The sequence below is a fragment of the Mus pahari genome, chromosome 10 (assembly GCF_900095145.1).
Source record: "Mus pahari chromosome 10, PAHARI_EIJ_v1.1, whole genome shotgun sequence".
Classification (NCBI taxonomy): Eukaryota; Metazoa; Chordata; class Mammalia; order Rodentia; family Muridae; genus Mus; species Mus pahari.
Genome location: NC_034599.1, coordinates 32,505,182 through 32,518,701, shown reverse-complemented (window position 1 = coordinate 32,518,701; position 13,520 = coordinate 32,505,182). Strand labels below are relative to the sequence as shown.

Sequence of the window (13,520 nt, the reverse complement as noted above, 5' to 3'; positions counted from 1 at the left end):
TACTCTCTGCAGGCAAGCTCTCCTCTATCAGGGAAGGTGCGCAGAGGCCTGGTGTTCAGATCTGCCTCCTGGCTGAAGATGTAGGCCCAAAACAGGGCCTGTCCCAGAAGATGTGTTGCCTCTGCAGTTTACACACTCACCTTCACAGACTAGACACCGAGGGACCCTGGACACAATATGACTCTCTCACCTGTTCTTACAGACAGAGCCCTCACACGTGGCTACCTTTCCTCTGGCAAGGAAGGTGCCCAAATTTCTGGAGCCCAAAACAGGGTCTGTCCCAGAAGCTAGGTTGCTTCTGACTGTCCCAAAGCTGTGTAGCTTCTGAGGTCCACACTCTCACCAGCACAGACTGTAGCCTAGGCGAATTGGAGCAAAGATGGCTCCCTTACCAGCTCAGGCAGTTAGAGCCCTTCTGGGCAGACACCTCTCCTCTGTCAGGGAAGGTGCCGGATGTCTGGAGCCAGAAACAGGATCTTTCCCAGAAGCCGTGTTGCTTATGCAGGCCGCCCTCTCCCAGGCAACTCACCAGAGCAAAGATGGCTCTCTTACCATCTCAGGCAGTGAGAACTCTCCCAGGCGGACACCTCTCCTCTGGAGGGAAAGGTGCCGGATGTCTGGAGCCAGAAATGGAGTCTGTCCCAGCAGCTGTGTTGCTTCTGCAGTCTGCTCTCTCCCAGGCAATCCAAAGTTTTTCTAAGGTCAATATGGACATCCTATTCCTATACTGTAGATGAAAGGATTCAGCATTTGGCCTACAACTGTATTAAAAAGAAAATGGTAGACACTTTGCATCATCCACAGATACATTAGAAGGCTTAAAATACGTGAAGGCTACAACTCCATATAAAAGAGAAAGAACTATTACATGGGAGCCACAGTTACCAAAGGCTTTTGACCTACCTTCTGTAGAATGGATGCTAAGGATGTTGGAAAGGATCAAGGTATAAGAAATTGTCAGGCTGGCCACTGTTACATTAAAACCTACAACAAGGTAAGCCACCAGCTCACTGATGGAGGTGTTTCTACAGGAAAGTTGTAGAAGAAGGGTTTATCGCACATGTAATGAGATTGATGACGCTGCCATCACAGAAGGTCAGGCTTAGATGTGTAATGGCTTCCAGAAACTCCATCACATACACCCCAACTATCATCAAGAGGCAGACCCAATGGGACATGGTAACCTGGTAAAGCAGGGACTTACAGATGGCAGCATATGTCATAGGCCATTGCTGTCAAAATGTAGCATTCATCAATAACAAAGAAGCAGAAGAAAAAGAGCTGAGTCATGCATTCTGCATGAGAGATGATGTTCTGCTTCACAAAACCCACCAGCATTTTGGGGGTTATGACAGTGGAGTAGCTGGCTACTCAAAATAGATTGATATCTTACTTATGTTACCTTTCTATAACTCATTGCTGTGGGAGGCATGCAGACTGCTCTCCAAGGAGCAGAATTTCACAGGTCTTGTAAAGCAGGGACATTCAGTACCTGTGTGACTAGGCTGCAGCCTGTTCTGAGTTCCCAATGCTATTCTGAGCTACTTCCTGGCACGGCAGAGCAGAGCAACGCCCCAGGAAGGGCTCAGGCTAGCTTTTAAGTCTGCTATCTGTGGTTCAGGATCTCTGTCGCCTAGTGTTGAGTAAGCTGCATCTTAACTTGTGCTCTGACACCTTGGAATCACATGTGCCAAACTAGTATCCATTCTAACCCTTATCCAAAACCCCACAAGGCTTGGGGGGAAACTGACCATTACATAGGAACCGTTTCTCCCTGCCTTCCTAAACATCATCCTGGCTTTTCTCTTAAAGGGACAATATGCCTTTTTACCAGGAATCTGAAACCTCAGTTTTGGTTAAAAGTAAGTTCTTACCACACGTTGCTTTCTCAAAATGTCATAGAAAATACTAATTGGGGTTTCTACCCCACTTTTGATCATTTACTTCACAAATACAAGATACAAAACCTCTATATTTATAATAAGCCATAAAAGCAGTAGAACTGGGCAGATAACCCTCTATGCTAGTTTGTCTACTTTTCTGTAAATAACCTCAAGACATAACTTTCCATGTTCCACCTAGGCTGCTCCTCCTCCAACTGGCTGGGCCTCATGGCCTTGCTCTGATGACCCATCTACATTCTTCCTTCTTCTCTCTTACATCCTTCCTCATCGTCTCTGCCTCAGACCCCAAGCCCAGGAACTGAAGCTCTGCTTACATCTCTTTTGCCTAGCTATGAACTGCACTCATCTTTATTCAACCAGTAGTTTTAAATTAAGGAGTAAGGTTATATAGCATCACTTGATGTACTTGACTATCTCCTCATTCCTGAGGAGCTCCTTGTCATGGGTAACCAGATCTTGGGAGCCAAGGTTTAGCATTACAATACATAGAACAGAACAGACCTCAAAACAGGTAAGCAGAGAGTCAATGACTCTAATATTCTGGAGGTGTGGTCACACTTAAGCAAGTGTATTCTAGACTAGTTCAGTAGGAGATTAACACTTCAAAATTGATCCAAAGTTGTCCACAGACTCCTACCAGACTTGGAAACTGTGCATGAGAACAAAAGAGGATGTGCAAAGCCATACAGTAAAATATGACTATGGGCATATTTGAAAATGCCTTCAGCCTTAAACGTATTCCCCTACTAACCAAGAGGATCTAATCAGCACCTGAGGTATTTATGTTCAACTTCTCTCATTGGCTGAGCTCTGAAACAGACTGGGACAGGAGCTGTACAGGTGTCAAATGTAACAAGGTACACATGAATGTTTTTAAAAATCTGAATGGTAAGAAATCTGGTTCAAGCCAGATTGAAAGCTTTATTCTTCCCTTTAACTTTCTTAAGAGTAACAACTATTCAAATAAAAATGAATAAACATGGGCAGATGGTAAAAATTCTAAACACTGTTCAGGAACCCAGCACTTGGGAAATAAATATATTGATGAATTTCATATTTTTCCAGGGAGGACTCAAAATTCAAACTAAAAAGAAAAGATCCCAAAGTCTCTTTCTTCATTATCAACAGAAACGAAAAGATGAAAGCCCAGATTGTTATAATTTTTTAAAAGTGTTTTCTACTTTGTAATCCCTGCCCCTCATCTATAACAAGAGGAATAATTGAACTAAACTCTAGTCCTTTGCATACTTGGTCACTGCAGATGAAAACCAGATACCTACCACTGTGACCAGGGAAAGCTCCAAACTTCCACCTAGAAACAACAGATTTGAGAAAGATGCTGCAGGTGGCACTCTTACTTCCCTTGCCAGTGTGAATCTGTGAGACTAAGTGGACACCTGAGCTTCAAACCCAACACAGACCCACAGAAGCAACAAAGGAGCAAGCAATGTAGCATATTGTTTCCCAGAACACTACAGCCAGAAAGCTCAACTTTGGGACCTTGACATTCACATACACAGTAACATTATAGCCTGAAAATCAGAGGTCTTGTTTTACTTATGAGTCATCAGCTAAACTAAAGTGGAAGCTAATCTTTTATCTTCTGTGACCAATATAAAGTCAGAACTTTAACTTACAGGGATATTGTTTATGGCTCATTATGGAAAAAAGTGAGCCACAAAATTAGTTAATGTATTTATGTATGTAATAACAGTTAATAAAAAACAGGCAATGAATTTGATGGATAACAAGGAGGGTGTGTGGGAAGACTTGGAGGGTGGAAAGGGGAAACAATATAATAGTATCATAATCTCAAGAAATAGAATAATAATAATAATTTTAATAGTAATAATTTTAATTTTAAATTATCTAAAAATATTGAGGTAACAATTACAAAACTCCTTCAAAAATCAATCATAAACACTCTTGCAACACATTCTTAGTAAATAATTAATTTTTAAAATTTTTATTATCCTTATTTATTTAGTGAGGTAGAGAGTAGATGTATATGCGAGCATCCCATAGCATAAGGGATCAGAGGACAAATCGGGGTTGCCATTTCTCTTCTCCCAACATGAAGGTTCTGGGAATCCAACTCAGGTATCAGGCTTCACCGACAACACGACAACACCTTTATCTGCTCAAGCATCTTACTGACACAGGATATATTTTTCAAAGATTTTTCTTCTAAGAAGGCAAATATAGACCTTGTCCTGCTCCTACTTCTAGTTACAGGAAAAGCATTGGTTTAATTATAAAAAGAAACACACAAAAAATGTAAAAGATGGAAAAGCTCAGAACAAAAGAGTAGCATGATGGCACTTCCCTAGCTTTCTATTGGTCCCCAAATAGTTCAGACCCATAGCTGAAAAGGCTGGCCACACAGAAAAATGATAAGCACAAATGAGAGAGAAAGGAGAGGTGGAGGGAGCGTGTGCATTAGCTGTTAATTTTTCTTTTTTATTGTAAATAGATTCTTCTCTCATACAATATCGCCTAACTAGTTTCCCCTCGCTATACTCCTCCCAGCTCCACCTCTTCCCCCACCTCTCCTCTCTCCCAGACTCATTTCCCCTCTATTTACTCTTTAAATTCAGCTCTTTTTAACCAAAGGATATTTTGTAAATGGAAATTTGTGAAAAGTAAACTCTTTACCCTGCCAAACACCACTGAAAACCTGTCCTGACTGTTATAGGATGAATATGAAGTGCTCCCAAGGTCACGTGTCTGAAATTTTGGTCCCCATCTAGTGTTGTTTGGAAGGTTTTAGAACCTTTTGAGATATATGGTGCCAACTGACAGCTGTTGGCCATCAGCCATGTGAAACTTTGAAGGTTATAGCAGTCTCCCACTCGGGTTTTCTGTCTCTGTCTCCTGATCATTCAGCATGGAAGAAGCAGTAGCCACAATTTCCAGCTTCACTGTCCAAGACAGAACAACTCCCAATGCTGTGTCTTCCCACAGTGGTGGACTGATCCCCTGAATCTATGAGTCGAAGTAAAGCCCCCTCCTTTTAGTTGCACTGGTCAGGTCTTGTGTCACACTATCCCACATACACTACTGAAAACTGAGTGGAAAGCCTGCAAGTAATAAAAGAAGACAGGGAATAGATGTTAGTGCATCAAATGCCGGATGTGTAATTACCTGAGTAGGATTTAAATGTAACAAAGATAAAAATGTCTGAGTAAACTTGAAATAAAAGAAAAACTTAAAAGTCTTTGGTAAGAAATAGAGGGTCTGTCTTAGTTAGGGTTTTACTGCTGTGAACAGACACCATGACCAAAGCAAGTCTTATCAAGGACAACATTTAATTGGGGCAGGCTTTTAGGTTCAGAGGTTCAGTCCATTATCATCAAGGTAGAATCATGACAGCATCCAGGCAGGCATGGTGCAGGAGGAGCTGAGAGTTCAGCATCATCATCTGAAGGCTGCCAGCAGAATACTGGCTCCCAGCCAGCTAGGTCAAGGGTATTTAAGCCTACACCCACAGGGTCACATGTACTCCCACAAGGCCACAACTTCCAACAGTGCCATTCCCTGGGCTAAGAATATACAAGCTGTCACAAGATTTTATCAAAAAACAAACAAACAAACAAACGAAAAAACCTCCAGCAAACTAAAAAAGAGAAACAGTAATTCTAGAAGGAAAGTAAACTAAAATACAAAGGCAGAACTAATGGACTGAAAAGTAAAACAGAAATTTCTCCACTAAAATTTCAATATAGAGAAGAACCTGACAAACACAGTCTTGGAGACCAACAGCATCATAACAGAAGACATAACAGCCATATTGTTAGTTCTATACAGAGAAGGTAAAGGCATAAAGGCTAAAACTAAAACATGCCTCAAGTCCTGATGTACATGACTGTCAACATGTGATTCTACATCGGTAAAATATCCTCCAAGAACTAATGAAAAACCACACCATGCTCACAAAAGAAAAGCAGACATAATATAAGGCCCCCACTCATATTCTAAAGAAATGACTAAATAAATAAACCCAGGTTCTTTGTTAGCAAGCCACATAATTTCTCTGGTCTCTGATAATATTATCTATAAAATTAAAGGATAATCATTCTGAAGGGTAAATTATTTCTTCCATATGCTATATTAAAATATTGCTTGCAATTTGCAAAGTATCTGAAAAGAGTGTGCTCCTCTGGTCCTCATTCAGGATCGCCTGGATATGCTTTGCACAGACCAGTTCTCTGCCGACCTTGAGGATATGGCTTAGTATTCTGAGTAATCAGTTTTGTTCAGTCTATAATGTGTTATTATGGGTCAAAATTTAGAAGTTTTTTTAAAAATATAATTGTAAATGTCTCCTTTCCAAACCCTGGCCCTGAGCTCCTCAGTTGCCCTCCCTAGAGCAATCAGTAACATTCATGTCAAAATCAGAATCATGAAGAAATGTTTCCAAAAATCTTGTAAGGTGTTTTTAGTTATATCACAATTGAAATAGTTGAAACTAATGGTTTTTGCAGCCTTTCTGTTTTTTATTATTAATTTTATTATTATTCATTCCATTTGTTTCCATCTCAAATGATATCCCACTTCCCAGTTACTCCTCCACAAACTCCCACACCACATTCATCCTTTCCCCCCTCCTCTTTGTCTCCATGAGGGTTGCTCCCCAACCCACCCACCCTCTCCTGCCCCACTGCTCCAGCATCCCTCTACACTGGGGCATCAAATCTCCACAGGTTCTTGACTTTTCAAAAGGAAACATCTAAATTTCCTATTGTGGCAAGCTATTACATTATTGTCGCTCCCAATAATGAGTCATTTTTCATAAAATATCAGCCTCATGTGTTGCAGTTTGGGATTACCACTAAAAGATATAATTAGGTAAAACATGAATTTTCAAAATTATAGGGAAGAACAAAATCAAAAAGATCCAGTTCACCTGTATTACTAATTAAGTGTATATATTACCTAATTAATGCTCCAGTCAAATTATACTCTGAGAAAGTTTAATAAGAACAATATACCTCTTGATGTCCACCCCAATCCAACATACGGCTAATTATATTTGCTGTACTCTGAAAATCCATGGTATTATTTTTCAGAATTAACATTAGAGTAGAGGATAATTAATGAATACCATGTGTCATGTAATATTCATTGTCTTCTGCCTCACTGATATCCTCTACTGTGTATTTCCAACACAGTAAGAAATCTTTTCCTTCCATATCAAAGCACCATTGACAGCTTGGTATGACGACAAATTATTTAAATAAGGTTTTTCTCCTGAAAGTGTTTCAAGTCCAAGACAGTATACAAAGCTATTTTGTACATGCATGCACATTGATGTGCAAATGGATTAGCTTAAGAGGTTGGGAGTCTCAATGAAGAAAATAATATTTAGACAGATAACACAAGAGGAAAGTAAGTTAAACAAAGAGATATGTAATGTGACATCTCTGAGAAGTGTGGGAATAAAGCAGGGGATGTTCTAAAAAGAACAGCAAAAGAAAGGATTCGCATGTAACAGGCAAGATACATACCAGGAACATCGGGTCCACAGTGGAAAATTATATGTTGATTACAAATTAGAATGGGAACAAAATGTAACAAGATGTTAATGTTGGTTAATTGTGGATAATAGTTAAAGTGCAGCCCAGTATTTCGGGTAAGCATCCAAACAGTTCCAGAAGGGAGTGGATTATAATCAGGAATCCAAGGTACCCATAGAAGGAGACAGGGGAAACTGCAGCAGGCCCAAGAGAAGGTAGAATATTCAACACATAATGACATGTGGAGTTTAGGCACACAGGTCGCTGTCTATTAATGTATACACTCAATTCATATTGCCCATTGATAAATTTAAATTAGATTCAGGCCTTGAAAATGCATCTGTACAGCATTCCTTCTTAATGAACTTACACCCCAGCACAGAACATATAAATAAGTCCTCAGTCATCATGGTTTCTGGGCTACAGCTCATGGTTAGCAGACAGATGAATAGACCAAGCCCTAAGCTTGAACCAGTCAGTTCATCCCTTCTGTTTTCAGACCGTATATTTGTAATCATGGTAGCCCCAGAGTTCTTTGAGCCTGCTCTAGTTCTGAGAACTGCTGGATTCCAGAACTGTGAATAAAAGCTAAGTAAGATATTCAAACTAAATTTATTGCAGTTTCATCTTTTGACACCATCTTGGTTATTCTGGGCTCAGAAATGAATATGGATGAAGCAGCTGAGCACAACCTTTAAAGCTTAAATCTGTGTAACTGGGGAAGAATATAAAGACTGAGTCCTCACCATAGGAAACAGCATGAGAAAGCCTTGCTGAGTTTTCCATAGAAATTCTTGTTTATATTTATGAAAATAGAACACACCACATTTGCTTCTCTAACAGTGACTTTCCTAAATTGCCTAAGCAAATAGAGATGCTACTAATAATCTATTCATTCAGTTACTCAGAGTAGCAGCAGGTGGTAAACTTGGCATGTGAAACAAACAAAGCAGAGTCTCCTATCCACAGAACTCACAATATGGTAAGTTTTGGCTGGGTACATTAATAGCATCCAAAATATATTTGCCCAATACATAAACTTAATACATTTTATATTATTACATTATGTATCTATCTTAAAGTGTGAAAATGTTTTCAGTCTGTGATTTTTTGGATTCTCATTATAGTTTATATATTTGTTTACAAGTTTCATAGTAAATGTTCACTAAAGGTGATATTTACCAAAGACAGTAAACTGAATGTTTATATAACAACATCTAAGAAGACCAAAGATGTTTCGTGGTGTCTGATGAACTGGTAGTCTTCCTGAATTCATGGCAAAATGATCAGTTTTGCATCCACATTTATTAGTTGGAATGAACACTCCAGGAGATGTGGGAAGGTGCCTAAATGATTCAGTTCTGTTCAGCAGAGCCAAGTGAAGGACCCAGAATGCCTCTAAGGTTCATTTAGATGCTTCTTATACAGAAAAGTAAAAAAAAAAGAGATAAAAGTGGCCAGCATCTGGAAAGCAGCCAATCTGTGTAGAGAGGAGGAAATGAGAGGCCCAGAAGATAGGACTACCAGGAGCTAGCAAAAGAACCTTGAAGAGTGTGTCTGTAGTTTGTAATGCATTTGCTGGAGAGAGAGAGAGAGAGAGAGAGAGAGAGAGAGAGAGAGAGAGAGAGAGAGAGAGAGCGAGAGAGCTCAAACTGACAGAAACTCAGGCCAAAGCACCTTCCCTCCCTTCCACCATAGTAGCATCTTAGGGGAGGCGAAGTGAGGTGGCAGGGGAGGGTTAGAGGATGCCCAAGAGGTGGGCAGTGCTGCCAGTGGGGTGATTGACTCCTGAGGACAACCAGACATCTCTAGAGGGTTTCAGAAATTTGTAAGTGATTTCTCAGGAGTTGAATTTTTGTATTAATTAGAGTTCTTTGGATGTTATGCAACTTAATGAATCATTTGTCATTTTAAAATATCAGGATGAGAATCACTCAAGTCCATGGTGAAAGATGCAAGACAACTCTGGTGAATAAACATTCCATTTCTGTATAGCTATGTCTTGGCACAGTTACTTGAAGGAAAGGTGATCCAATTCTCCCCAGATAAAGGACATCACAGACACAACAAAAACAAGCTCCTCAAAGTATATTAAGTGGCAACTCAATCAACTGCAAAACCCATATGCCTTCAAAATGTCATAAATAAGAAAGATAATAGTTGATTTGAGTTCTTAAAACATGAAGTATGGAGAATTTGTATAAAGAATGCAGGACCTTTCTTGATGTCCAAAAACTAATTCACTTTACAAAGAGAAAATCTTCCAGTTGGAGTGTTAGTAGATCCTTGTACAGTTAGTAGAGCAGCCCACTGTATAGTTTTAAAGCAGATATATTTGCTTTAAAGAACATTGTGCCCATTTTAATTACAGCAGGTAAAGCATTTAAAGTGGTTTTGTACATACACACATACATATATACATACACACACACACACACACACACACACACACACACATGTGCATACATGCACACACACAAGGACACAATGCCTAGCCCTACAAAGAATAAAGACATAGCTGAGAACAGTCAGCAAACACTAAACCACTACACCAGGAGGTTCACTTAAGCAGCCACCAGGTGGTGCTAGTGACTCAATAACATCGATCAAGGCGAAAAGGAAGGGGGGGGAGAATTTCGCTGCTAATTCATATTCTGAATCTTTTTCAAGCTCTGAAATGTATAACCATGGATTTTATATAACTCCTTATATAAAATTTCAATGCCTTATTAAAAAACATAAACTTTTGAGAGTGTTCTTTACATCAACATTTAAATTAAACAGTTTGAATGCATTTAATTTGCAAATCCTTAATGGGCACTATCTAAATTTCCTAGTGAAGACAGACAAAATAGAAAAGACATGACAATCATAATACAAGCAAGGCACCAAAAAATGAGTGCAGCATAACTGTTAACTGAATGTTGACTACTTTTTGCTGTATTGATTTCTGCTGAATCCCAGCACCTAGTCACATAACATACTAGAAACATGATAGATGCCAAATGAATGATTTAATGAATCCACAATTACATAAAAGATGGTTTTAATTTCTGTGTCCTCTGGTTTTAAATGCTTACCAGCACAATCGATAGCCTAAATATGTTCCAGTAAAATATGTTTTCATACCCATGTTAAGATCATTTCATGAGAATTTAAATTTTACACATCCTTAAAGCTCTTTAAGTTAAATTATGTAAATAAAATGGATTCTGTTATTTGTGTATTCTTACCCCCAAATCCTATTTAACTCCATTACATTCGGAAATATTCGTACTTATTTTATTTCAATATACAAAGTTATATGACGCAAACCACATATTCAGCTACATACAGTGTCTGTGTAAAATTTGACATCATCCCATTTCTCAGCCTTTTCAGTGCTGTAGCTAAAGGAAAACAATGACTTAACACTTCTTTGTAGACAGCTTTGTTTGCCCACCAACAAGGACAGATCTCTTAAGGATATGTACACATGTCCTCTTTGAGATCAAAACAAAGGCGGGTACCTTCCACCAATAGATTCAGGACATCATTTATGTGGCAGTTCCTTCACGCTCACTGGCAGTCATTGCTCCACACTGCCATATGGGAATCAGGATCATTTCCACGTCAGTCGTTTCTCTGTTGTTGCCATTCCTTTACCAGTTCTCCCACAAATCTATAACCTTCCTTCCGAGAATTCACTGAACGTTGAGTGAATGAGGGATAGAAGTGAGTCAGAGAAAAGAGGACACCACAAGAAGACATAGAGTACAACTAACCTGAGCTTATGAGGGCTACTGTATGTAGATGAATATGTGGTTTGTGTCATATAACTTCGTATATTGAAATAAAATAAGTACAAATATTTCCTAATGTAATGGAGTTAAATAGGATTTGGGGGTAAGAATACACAAATAACAGAATCCATTTTATTTACATAATTTAACTTAAATTTACATAATTTGAACCACCAGCCAAAGAGTATGCAGGAGCTGGATCTAGGCACTCTATACATGTGTAGCAGATGTACAATCTTTATGTGGGTCCCATAACAATTGGAGTGGGGGCTGTCTCTGACTCTATGTCATTTTAAACTTGCTCTTCTTCCATTTTTTCTACATTACAATAGCAAGTACTGGGCATATTTCATTGTCTCCAAGGTACACATTAGTGAAGGTATTTATTAGTGAAGCACTACTGTTGCTTGCCTCCTAATTCAGCTTTTATTTCCTTCTAACTTTACTAACTCTTCCTCTTATTTATTAATTTTACTGTTTCTTTCAAGCCTATTAAGTGCTTAACTTATTTTCATTATTTTTCTTCTCTACATAGCCTAGAATTTGTAATGTATTATATGATACTTTCATTTTCTTTTCTAGATCTTCTTGTGGTTTAAATGTAACTTAGTAGAGAACTTTAGTATCAAAAGAAATAGAATTTTTATTTTCTGATTATGGAATTGTTATTTTATTCAATGTTGATCACAAAATGTGATCTATATCATTTCATGCATGTCAGTGGATTCATCATCCATGGTTTCAGCTACCTGTAAATCAGTCATAATCTGAAAATATTAAGTGGGCAATTCCATAAATAAATCCTAAGTAAAGTTGAATGCAATTCTCAATAAAATGATAAAATTTACACCATCCTATTCCACCATCTCTGACACTTTAGCTATTCCTTTGTCCATCAAATCTTTGCTGTACATGCCACCTGCCACTTTAATGATCTTATCCGGTACCAAATTGTTGCAACAGTAGATGTTTGTGTTCAAGGATGCCTTGTTTTATTTGTTAATGGCTCCTAACAACAAGAATAAAAATTCTGGCAATTTGATTACAGCATGATATGATAATCATTCTATTATTGGTGCTAATTTTTATGATGCTTGATTTATAAATTAAACTTTATGATGACTGAGTATTTGTGCAATAAATCGTACTATATCCAGGAGTCAGTACTATCTGGGGTTCCAGGTATCCAATGGAGTCTTAGAATATACCACCCATGAAAACAGGGCTAATACTAATAAATAATGTGTGTGTGACAGAAAGAAGTTTTCTCAACACTGTGTTTATTATTCTGTGCAGCTGTTTGTTGCATAATCATGAATATTATATATTAATTTTGCATTTTAATTTATAGGTTTAAAAAGCTTTTCCAATTAACAATTTTGCCTAATGTCTATGGTAGAACAATATTAATCATTTACTCCTTCTCTTTCTCCTCCTTCTCTTTCTCCTCCTCCTCCTCCTCCCTCTTCTTCTGAAAGATATCAGTTTTGAGAATAAATTCAGGGAGTCAAAAGAGAATAAAATATTACTATGTCTTTATTAGTAGAAATGCCAGTAATTGTCAAGTCTGGCTCGGCCATGGAATGACATAGATCCTATCCCCTGGAACAGATGGTTGCTGTGAGTGTAAGTCTTGTTTGTATAATAATGTACATATTTTCATACTCCTCCTTCAAGGAATGTCCTCTCTGCCAAGTTTAATGACTCCATGATAATCAGAGACATCAGGAATCTGGGAGGCAAGGGTGTTTCTAATCTCTCAGGAAAATCATAGAACACCATGACCTTCAGGACAGCCCTAAAGGCTGGGTAAGAACTCTGAAAATGTTGAGTTTGAAAATATACGTTCTCAACTATGCAAAATATAAGGATACAATATTAATTGCGTAAGGAGCTTCACGGACCTAAAGAAACAGAGGTGGCTGCACTACGAGCCAGCTTCTCAGAAAGATACTACAGAAGGAGGTAGGGAGTGTTGATCCCAGGTCAAGGTCCGAACCAGCTAGGTTTAAAAAGGCAGACAGATCATTGAATTCTTTTGCAAAGTTACCAAAAACAAAACAAAACAAAACAAAACAAAACAAAACAAAACAGTGCTTGCTGTCCTTTTCCTAAGATTCAAGGGGTTAAGGTCCTAGAACACTGCTTCCTGGAATGGTCAAGAGGAAACCTGGAATAAATAACTGAATTGATATGTAAATAAAAAGCACTTGGGGCTTTTTGTATGCACAAGATTAGCTATCAGAGAACAATAGCAGTTCTTTTTAAGAGAGAGAGAGAGAGAGAGAGAGAGAGAGAGAGAGAGAGAGAGAGAGAGA

The 13,520-nt window shown here is 38.5% G+C and overlaps 1 pseudogene; it reads right to left on the bottom strand.

Annotated features, from left to right (window-relative positions):
• Window positions 1-702: 702 nt before the first annotated feature.
• Window positions 703-13,520, bottom strand: part of LOC110327688 — a 15,747-nt pseudogene continuing 2,929 nt past the window's right edge.